We start from the raw sequence: 10,000 nt of genomic DNA on the forward strand, positions 1-10,000 counted from the left end.
TGCAGGGGAAGTATACATTCTTGGAAGTCTGAGATCTCATGGCTTAAGAGTTCAACGTTGGAGGGTCAGACAAAGTCTACAGGAAGTGGATCCTATTGGACGTGCATTTAGACGTCGTCATGCGATAAGGCGAAGGATCTATAGTGTTCAGGCCCCCAACCACTTATGGTAAGTTCACTGCTTTGAAACAAATGGTCAGGCCTTGTGTTTAAAAGTATTAACACAATACATCAAAATTAAAGGTCCTTCATTCAAAACATTACTGAAGTTAATCTATATGATCAGCATAAGGTAATAATAATAATAAAAAATAACAATAACCAAATAAACTGAAATTGCTATAAGTATGTTAAATATTTGGGGGATTCATAGTACATCAATTTAGATGTCGTCTAATGTATATACTGCTGAGTTATTTAATCCTTTATTTCACATCACAATTTTAATCTCTAACATCGATTGTGCCAGGTAAACGTAGTGTGGAAAAAGACATTTTATGCCACTGTGTGTATGTGTGTGCACGTGTAAGCACGCGTGTGTGTGTGTGTGTGTGTGTGTGTGTGTGTGTGTGTGTGTGTGTGTGTGTGTGAGTGTGAGAGAGAGGTGTGGTGTTGTTGAAGTAAATGTACAAAATGAAACCTAGTTTTTGTTTAAGTACAGGGTCAGGAATTCACTACTAAATAATATGAACAAACATGTGGAACTGTAGTAATGCTTTCTGATCTCTCAACAGGCATTTTGACGGCAACCACAAGTTGATTAGATGGCACTTGGTGCTGCATGGCTGTGTTGATGGCTTCAGCCGAACTATCATATACTTACGTTGCTTATCCAATAACAGAGCCTCAAGTGTCTTGTCATTATTTTTGGAAGGAATACAACACTTTGGTTTGCCCTTAAGGGTGAGGTGTGATCATGGTATGGAAAATATACAGGTTGCTCGTTTTATGTTACAGAGAAGAGGAGTAGGCAGTGTTATTACAGGTGTTTCAGTACATAACCAAAGAATTGAAAGACTGTGGGCAGAACTCAACAGAGTTGTATCAAGACACTTTATAAATATCTTTAACTTTATGGAAGAACAGGGTATGTTGGATTCACTCAATGAGCTACATCTTTTTTGTCTGCATTATGTTTATTTGCCAAGGATTGAAAGAGCATTAAGAGTTGTTTGCAGGAAGAATGGGACAATTACACCTAAAACACTTCACTTGGTGTCTTCAGTGCCTGAATATTTAAGTGTTGTATTAATACTGTGTGTCCAGTTTTTCTACATCATCTTTTGTTTCATGCATTGGGTGTCCAACTTTGTTCAATTCTGTTTTTTCAACAGCACAAAATAATCACTGAAAAATTATTTGTTGCTAGCTGTAATCAGTCTGCCTCTCCGTTTACTCTTTCAAACCAATATTTACTTCAGCTTTCTGCAGTTTCTTCACCTGATTAAATGGCTATGAAAATATTCTCCTAGGCATCTTTAAGTTGTCTCTGATTTCACAACAAAAAAGGAAACAGAACACATGATGATGAGGAAGGCTTGAGTGTAAAACAAGAAATACTTGTGGAACAGTCACTCAAGGTCCGTTTTGTTGTGTTCGTCCTGTGTTTCCAGTTTTTAACTGCTATTTATGTCCATGCATTGGGCGTGTCCAACATTGTTCAGACTTGTTTTACCAATTGTTTGAGCTCATACACGTGTTTTAAACAAATCATGTGTACACTTAACTTGATGCTTGGACTCACTGGGTATTTATGTATCAACATTTGTATATTTACTTCATACTTCTCATATCAGAGTTTCATATTTTATTTGAACAAAATCAGTGGTTAATCAGTGGCTGTTGATCAATAGTCATGACAATTTGCATATTAATGATCAAGAAACTGACCTCAGAGCCCATTGTTTAATCAGTGGGTTTGTTTCAGTCACTGTGCAAAGAAGTCACTTGAATATATGCTAGATGAACAGAATCAACTTTTTGCGATTTACTCACCTGGATGACATCGAGACACTCTGATGGTTGTAGCAGTCTTTGATTTTGCATATAATGTCAGCGCCACACACTTTACTGATCCAGCACCTGGCATTCACTAGCTCTGGCCAAGAGCTTGTAAGTGCACATCAGCCACAGAACAAAGGAATATTGAAATTTTACAACAAAAACATGCTACAAAACACATGTGGTTTGATAGGTTCCTCACAGTGTTACTGCAAGCCAAGAAAATGCCCTCCAGAGTAAGAATCTGGTTAGCCACTATATTTCTAAGATTTTGAGGGCCATTTACAAAATCCTCAGTTTTATTAAAATTTAGACTCAGAAAATTAGAGGTCATCCAGGTCTTTATGTCTTAAAACACTGCTGCAGTTTAACCAATTGATGTGTATTATCTGGCTTCATGGATAGATAAAGTTGGGTATCACCTACATAGCAGTGAAAATGTATGCTATGTCTAAAGAGAAAACATGATGATCAGGAAGACTTGAGTATAAAAGAAGGAATACTTGTGGAACAATCACTCAAGGTTTGTTGTGTTGTTTTTATCCTGTGTGTCCAGTTTTTCTACTGCTTTATTTATTTTTGGTTCATGCATTAGGCGTGTCCAACATTGTTCAGTCTTGTTTTACCAATTGTTTGAGCTCATACACGTGTTTTAAAGAGGTCATATGTACACTTAACTTAATGCAGGGGTGTCAAACTCAAATACACAGTGGGCCAAAATTCAGAACTGGAACAAAGTCGCAGGCTAACGTTAATATTTATTGAAATATATTTATTCCTCCAGATATAAGAATGAATCTTTTCTTATGGACTCAAACACGTTTTGCTGAAAAACTGAATATGGAACAAGCAAAGCTTAATACTAAACAATATATATATTAGCTGTATAATACCAGTAGACAAGCTCTGATAGTAATTTGGTATGGCTTCGCGGGCCAAATGTAATTAGGCTGCGGGCCAAATTTGGTCCGCGGGCCAGAGTTTGACACCTATGACTTAATGCCTGGACTCACTGCATATTCATGCATCAGCATTTGTATTTTTAAATTATTTTTCTCATATGAGAGTTTCATATTTTATTTGAGAAACACACTTCACTGCACCAACATATGATTATTGCATGTTAATCATTATGCTCAACATACATTGGCCACCTCGTCTTAAAAAAACATCTCGACTTCTTTAAGTTTCCTGGAGACGTTTCACCTGTCATCCGAGGAGCTTCTTCAGTTCTATGAGTCCTTGGTGGAGAGTCCAAGATTTAAGCTCTATTAGGAATGTCCCTAAGATGGTCATGGATCCCCTATTGCTCCTCTGCCTAATCATAGGAGGCAGGGTGTGAAAACGGGTGTAGGTCACAATCAGCCAAGGTAGGAGAATCCATTGTGAGACCTTGCTCACCCTATCATGGGACTAACTGAGATCCAATGACCCAAGATATGAGTGGGTGTTAAGGCATCTGGGAAGGGATCTAAGACCTGAATTATAGATGGCAGACAGTTGGTGTCGTAAGACACCACCTCTGTTAAAAGATGGTTGTTCACAGTGGACATAGATGGCTTATTTCACTCCTCTTTCAAATCAACTGTCCAAAATGTGCACATTGGCATCCTGTAAAGTTGGCTCTTCTTGTTGTGCCATGTGTTTTTAAAGTGGCTGTTTGGTTTCTCCAATATCGGGGTCTGAACATTCCTTGCTGCACTGTACACCATATACTACGTTGTTACGTTTGTGTTTGGGAGCTTTGTTGTTTGGGATGAACCAGTTTTTGTCAGAGTGTATGGCTGGGTTGGAAGTACACTGGGATGCCACGCTCGTAGAAGGCTCTCCTGAGTTTTTCTCCCAACAGAAATCTGGGACTCTCCACCAATTACTCTTAGAACTGACAAAGCTTCTTGGATGAAAGGTGAAATGTCTTCAAGAAACTTAAAGACGTCCAGATGCTTTTCTCACCAAGCTCCGTAGACTACGATGACCTGGATGACTAAGAACCCTCACAGACATACCCAGTTTAATTTGTTTAGTGAAAATCTAAGTCTCCTTTTGCCTTTTGTTTTGTATTCTTGTTTAATTGTCATCCAACCTAAATAAACGGCTCTTTTGTTCAGACCAGTCCTGTCTCTGAGGGTCTGGGTCCTCTCTTCTAAAACGCAGCTGCGCTTTTCAATCCAGACAGTGCCATAAGATCCCAAACATATTTTTGTATTATACCTTCAAGCAGCTGTTTTTCTTAGATTTATAGTGTACATATTAATGCAAATTGCACCACTCTAATACACCATGTCAGTCTTGGTTTTTTCTCTTTTTAGTTAACTTAATTTTTACTTTGATTCTGGCTTTTTCCTTTTTTTCAATCAACGGTGTGTATGTATACATTCTTGCACTCTGGTAATATAAGGCCCTTAACAAGCATCTGTGGTACTTTAACTTTGTTATTTATTTGTTGCTTAGTGTAGACCGTAATATTTTAAATTCTTTTTTGTTTATCGTGTTGCTGTAACACAACAATTTCCCCTTACAGGAAAATCTATCGATTCCACATGGAAATTAGCTTTAAGATAACTCGTAAAATGCATCCAATGGGAACATTATGTTAATATTGTACATTTCATTTTTAAATAAAATCAATTAAATAAATAAAAATATATACAGTAAAGTGGAGTGCTCGTAAGGCATTTAAACATATTACATTCAGAGATTTTCATAGATGCTAATCTGAAGGTGCTGCTAAGCCTGCACTTGATCAGCCTGCCTGTTTATTAGACCAGACATTTTCAGAGCTGCCGTCCCCTCTCCATCATTGCCAGTTGTCCTTGATAATGTACTAAATGAGTTATTAACAACCTTTCTACCCTCTATCTTCTCTACATCACACATGTTGATCAAGGTAATTTTCAAGCAGACACACATCTGTTACAATTAAAAATCACTGAAGCTTGTGTACATGCTAATGCTAGCTGTGTTTCCACACTAAGAACAAACCATTATTAATCTCAGAGCAGTGAAAGCAGAGCCATCAGCTGATGATGGGCACAGACTGACCTCACAGCTGGAGATCACAGTGATTGGCTGTGCAGTGGATTTAGACTGTGCTCTGCTGTGATATTTACTGAATGACACTTAACATATTTTTTTCTTCTTTTTCTTTCAAGTGATTGCCAGATGTGTAGTCCATGGAAAATCTCAGTATCAGTATAAGTAAGTTATAATCGGTAACATTATGTGTTACAGCATCTTATCGTTGCACCAACTACACATATTACTGGTAACTTCCTTAACTGCAGACGATGGCTAATCAGTGCAGCTTAAAACTTTGTTTCCTTGGAAGAATCCATCCAAGTCGCTTTGCCTGTAAAGTTTTGTGTACCACTCTGATGGTTATAGTAGTCTTTCACTTTGCATGTTCATTTTCATGTTTCATTCAATGGCATGTAATATCAGCACCACACACTTTACTGATCCAGTACCTGGCATTTACTAGCTTTGGCCAGTAGCTTGTAAGTGAACTCCAGCCACAAAACAAAGGAATATTGAAATTTTCTAACACAAACATGTTATACAAACATATGTGGTCTGATACATGTGTTATAAAGATTCTTCTCAACTTAGTGACTGCAGTGCACCTGGTTTGCTTGTAAGTTGGAGCACAACCATCTAAATTGTGCCAACAGCTTTTGTGACTGTCCTGTGACACTGTCCAGCCTCTCCTAGGGATCGGAAATCAGATAAAATGTGAACTGCTATAAATGTCTGTTATGTTTTGCATTATGGATGATTTTTCCAACAGTAACCAGCGGGGATGAGTAGCATAGTGAAATCTATGCAATTTTTTTTAAAACATATAGTATTTGTGTCCTAGGTGTGTGAAGGTTCTCAGTCATCCAGGTCATCGTAATCTACGGAACTTGGAAAGAAAAGCGTCTGGACTTCTTTAAGTTGCTTGAAGACGTTTCACCTCTCATCCGAGAAGCTTCTTCACTTATGAGGTCAAATGGTGGAGTCCCAGAATTTATGATCCTATACCTAATCACATGAGCCAAGGTGTGAAAATAGGTGTAGGTCACAATCAGCCAAGGTTTCAGTTGAGCTCATTGTGAAACCCAGCCCAACCCTATCATGTGATTTCCTGAGGTCAGATGGTCCACGATGTGAGTGAGCGTTAAGGCGGCTGGAATGGGATCCCTTCCCAGATGCCCACTGAACAATGATTGTGACCTACACCAGTTTTTACCTAATGTGATTAGGTAGAGGATCATTTGACCCTAGAACTGAAGAAGCTTCTCGGATAAGAGGTAAAATGTCTTCAAGAACCTTAAAGAAGTCCAGACACTTTTCTTTTTGAGCTCGTTAGACTATTTGTGCCATCGTTCCATCTTATCTTTTAAGAGCTATTACTTAAAAATAACACACAAAGAGAAAATAAACTTTATTTTGAATTGATCAGAAACCAGCAGTAAACACATAAAGATGAAACAGCAGAAAGATTCTGTTATCCTTTGGTAAAATTTTCATCTAGAACTGTTATATAATAAATAATGATTTTTCACACAATGAGCAAATCACAACAGTAGCCTTTATCTAAACGTTTGAGCCAAGTTGACCTATATAGTTTGATTATAGTGACAATGTGTGATAAATAGTATAAATAACTAATAATAAATATAAATAATATAATCACCAAACTACTTTAGTTCATCGATTTACCTGTTTTTAAATCTCTGCAGTAACACAAAAAACAAATTTCTCAGTGTTTCACATCTTCATTTCATGGAGTTGCTCTGTCTCGATCCTGTAGATATATAAGGACACAGACAAGTTCATTAGTACAACCAAAAGGTCAAAAGTGTAATGCTAACTCGAGGCTCTGACAGGATATGCAGGTTTAACTGCAGCTTTCTTGTTTATGTTGTCGTCGCATTGCTTGTAACATGGTAATGCCTGTCACTGCCATGTTAGAAAGTCATTTTCGTGACACCAGCTTTGAAAGCAGAACTTAGCATCTCTCAGACTCGCTGAGTTCTTACAGTAAACTCTGAGGATCTTCTCAGCAAAGCACACTTGGAGAAGCTTGGACACCTGACAACAAGGACAGTAACATAAAAGCTAATTTACAGAGACATCTACAGAAAGAACACACAGCTCATGCAAAGACATGCAGTAGTTCTGACCTGTTCTCTGGGGATCTTGAATGCTTCAGTAGGGTTAGCCTTAGTGTAGAAATATGTGGTATTGATGGGGTCCTTGTTTTTCATCCCATAGTCCAAAGTGACAACCTACAAGAAGAGTGTGACAGACCAGCCTGTGTTGATGTTCAAATGTACATTATGGCTCAGTCGAGGTTGGCAACACAATTTAGCTAAAAACAAAAACAAAACAAAAGCCAAGATTTTAGGAAGATTTATTAATATATAATATTATTTATTATTATTTATTATATAACAATTACATTCTTTTATTATATTTAATTATACTATTATTATATATATATATTCATTATAGAATAATAATAAAAGTAGAATAAAAACTCACAGTAATTTCAAAATTGTCCTTTCGAATGACTTTAACCAGTTCATTTTCTAAGCTGTCCTTCATCTTCTGACAGATGGAGGAGAGAACATGTGCTGTCATTTATATCATTATTATTTTGTCAAAATCTTTTTATGATCACTTTTCACTCTTACTTTTATTTCCTCTTGGTCTTCTTTGTTGAGCTGAGAAAGAGAGAGAAGAGTCTCATCAACATTTCTCTCTTTCTTTTTTAGCGCACTCACACACCACAAATATTGTAATCAACCTGATATTACCAAAAAAGTGTGATCATTTTGCTTTTTCCAACATTGCAGCTTGGGCATGACTATTTTTCAGTTTTCTTTTTTAAAAAACTGTTTACTTGCAATGAAAATTTAGAATAACTGCAGGTTAAACAGTGCTAATAAGCTAGTATGCAGGTGACTATGAATTAATCACTATGAATTTAAATTGTTTACAAAGAATTAGTTACAAAGAATTTAGTTTAACTCTGTCTCAAATACTAAGTCAAATAACTACATAACTAAAAATCGAGCAGCACGGTGGTGATTGCATGTTCTCCCCATGGGTTCTCTCTGGGTGCTCCAGGTTCCTCCCACAGTCAAAGACAAGTGGTTGAATGGTTGTCTGTCTCTCTGCGTTAGCCCTGCTTCAGGCTGGTGACCTTTCCAGGGTGTACCCTGCCTCTTACCCTATGGTAGCTGGGATAGACTCCTCCTTATCTTTGGAGACTGTGTTTCACTAGTTTTGCTTTTAGCTAAAGCCAGTGTCACTACTGGAAGACTGACTCAATACCTGGACCCTTCAGTGGCTGCACAGGTAATCCAAATGCTCCAGGATGGCACATTGATACATGCCATTGCTAGATGGTTTGCTTTGTCTGCCAGCACAGTCTTAAGAGAATGGAGGAGAATCCAGGGCAGTAACAGCAGTAATTCTAGGAGAGCTGGACAGGGCCATAGAAGGTGTTAGACCCATCAACAGGACCACTATCAGCACTTTTGTGCTATGAGGGACAGGATGAGCACTGCTACAGCTACAAAATGACCTCTAGCAGGCCACTGGTATGAATGTCTGTGACCAAACAATCAGAAACAGAGTTCATGAGAGGTTTGCATATTTTTGTGAATGCACAGGTCCCTTAAGGCCCTGTCTGGTCTGGACTTTTACTGGGTCATTGCAACATCTCGATTCTTTTCTTTTTAAGTTATTCTGTTGTAGATTTTGTGCTTGGGGTCATTGTCCTGTTGGATGACCTCATTTGGGGCAAGCATTAGCTGTCAAACAGATGGCCTCACATTTGACTCTAAAAAACAAACCCAAATCCTCCGCCACCTTACGTCACAGTCGGTATTAGGTGTTTGTGGTGTTGTTCTTGGTTTTTAAGAAAAATAAAGCACCGTAATGTTAAGAAATGCCCTTATAAACTTTTCCAGATTGATGGTTTTGAGATCATTGCTGATGCCTTTCCTCCTTGGCATTGTGTTAGCAAACACCTGAATGCTCCAGATCTGCACACTGCAAAATCTTCTGCTTTTATCGAGGTGCTCACACTTAAGATAATCAATAATCAAGTGCATTTGATTAGCACTACCTGGATGCTACTTCCTCTCAAAATTCCTAAGGAAGCAGTTCACGGTGTATTGACGTTTTCATAGAATCGCACAGAGTCTTGTTGTTAAGAAATATACTCTAAAACACTTCTTCAGTAAAGACTCAGAGAAGAGAAACACACAGAACTTCTTGCTAGCAAGGGCAGCCTCCAGAACTGAGACTCGCACTGAGAAACTGCCCCGGTCTTTATTTATACTTCAGTGGGTGCTTGTGTGTGTGCGTGTGCGTGGCGTCCTGCTGATCAAAGGGTCATATAACAGCACAAAAGGAACATCCTTGGTCATAAAGAGGGTAGTGTCCCCCTCACCCTAGATGGTTCACCCTAGATAACACAGTGAAGAAGTCCAGCAGTTCATCTAAACAAAAGGCACTTAGACTAAAACAGACATAGCTACGTTAAAACAATAAAACAATAAAACAAGGTACGACCTCTCCCCATGCTCCTAGGATGTGGGGGTGGACGCTAAAACACCTTGAAGTGTTACAGGCCCCCTAGGATGAGACATTCTTTCACTATGCCACCAACTATATACTTCTACACACAAATGATTACATGCAGCATTCTACCATATGCAAACTTATATCATTAAAAGATTATACTGACTACTAAGTACAATTTTCCTATTAACACTTGTGAAAACTTTCTTTCTCATGAATGTAAAGGGAGTGTAACCCTGATCATATATTTTTTTCAAAATTGAAACTGTATAAATACATTTGTATACCCACCCCTTGATGTCCTCAATACCTTGCAGGAGACTCTCAGCCATTAGACGTGTGTTCAGTTCACCATGCTTCCACCCTGGTACGCTATTTGGTATCTCTGGTGGGCTATGGCTTCTATGGAGACGTACTGG

The sequence above is a fragment of the Copadichromis virginalis genome, linkage group LG20 (genome assembly GCF_057382275.1).
Source record: "Copadichromis virginalis isolate Kocher_CV1m ecotype Utaka linkage group LG20, C_Virginalis_male_GT1.1, whole genome shotgun sequence".
Taxonomy (NCBI): Eukaryota; Metazoa; Chordata; class Actinopteri; order Cichliformes; family Cichlidae; genus Copadichromis; species Copadichromis virginalis.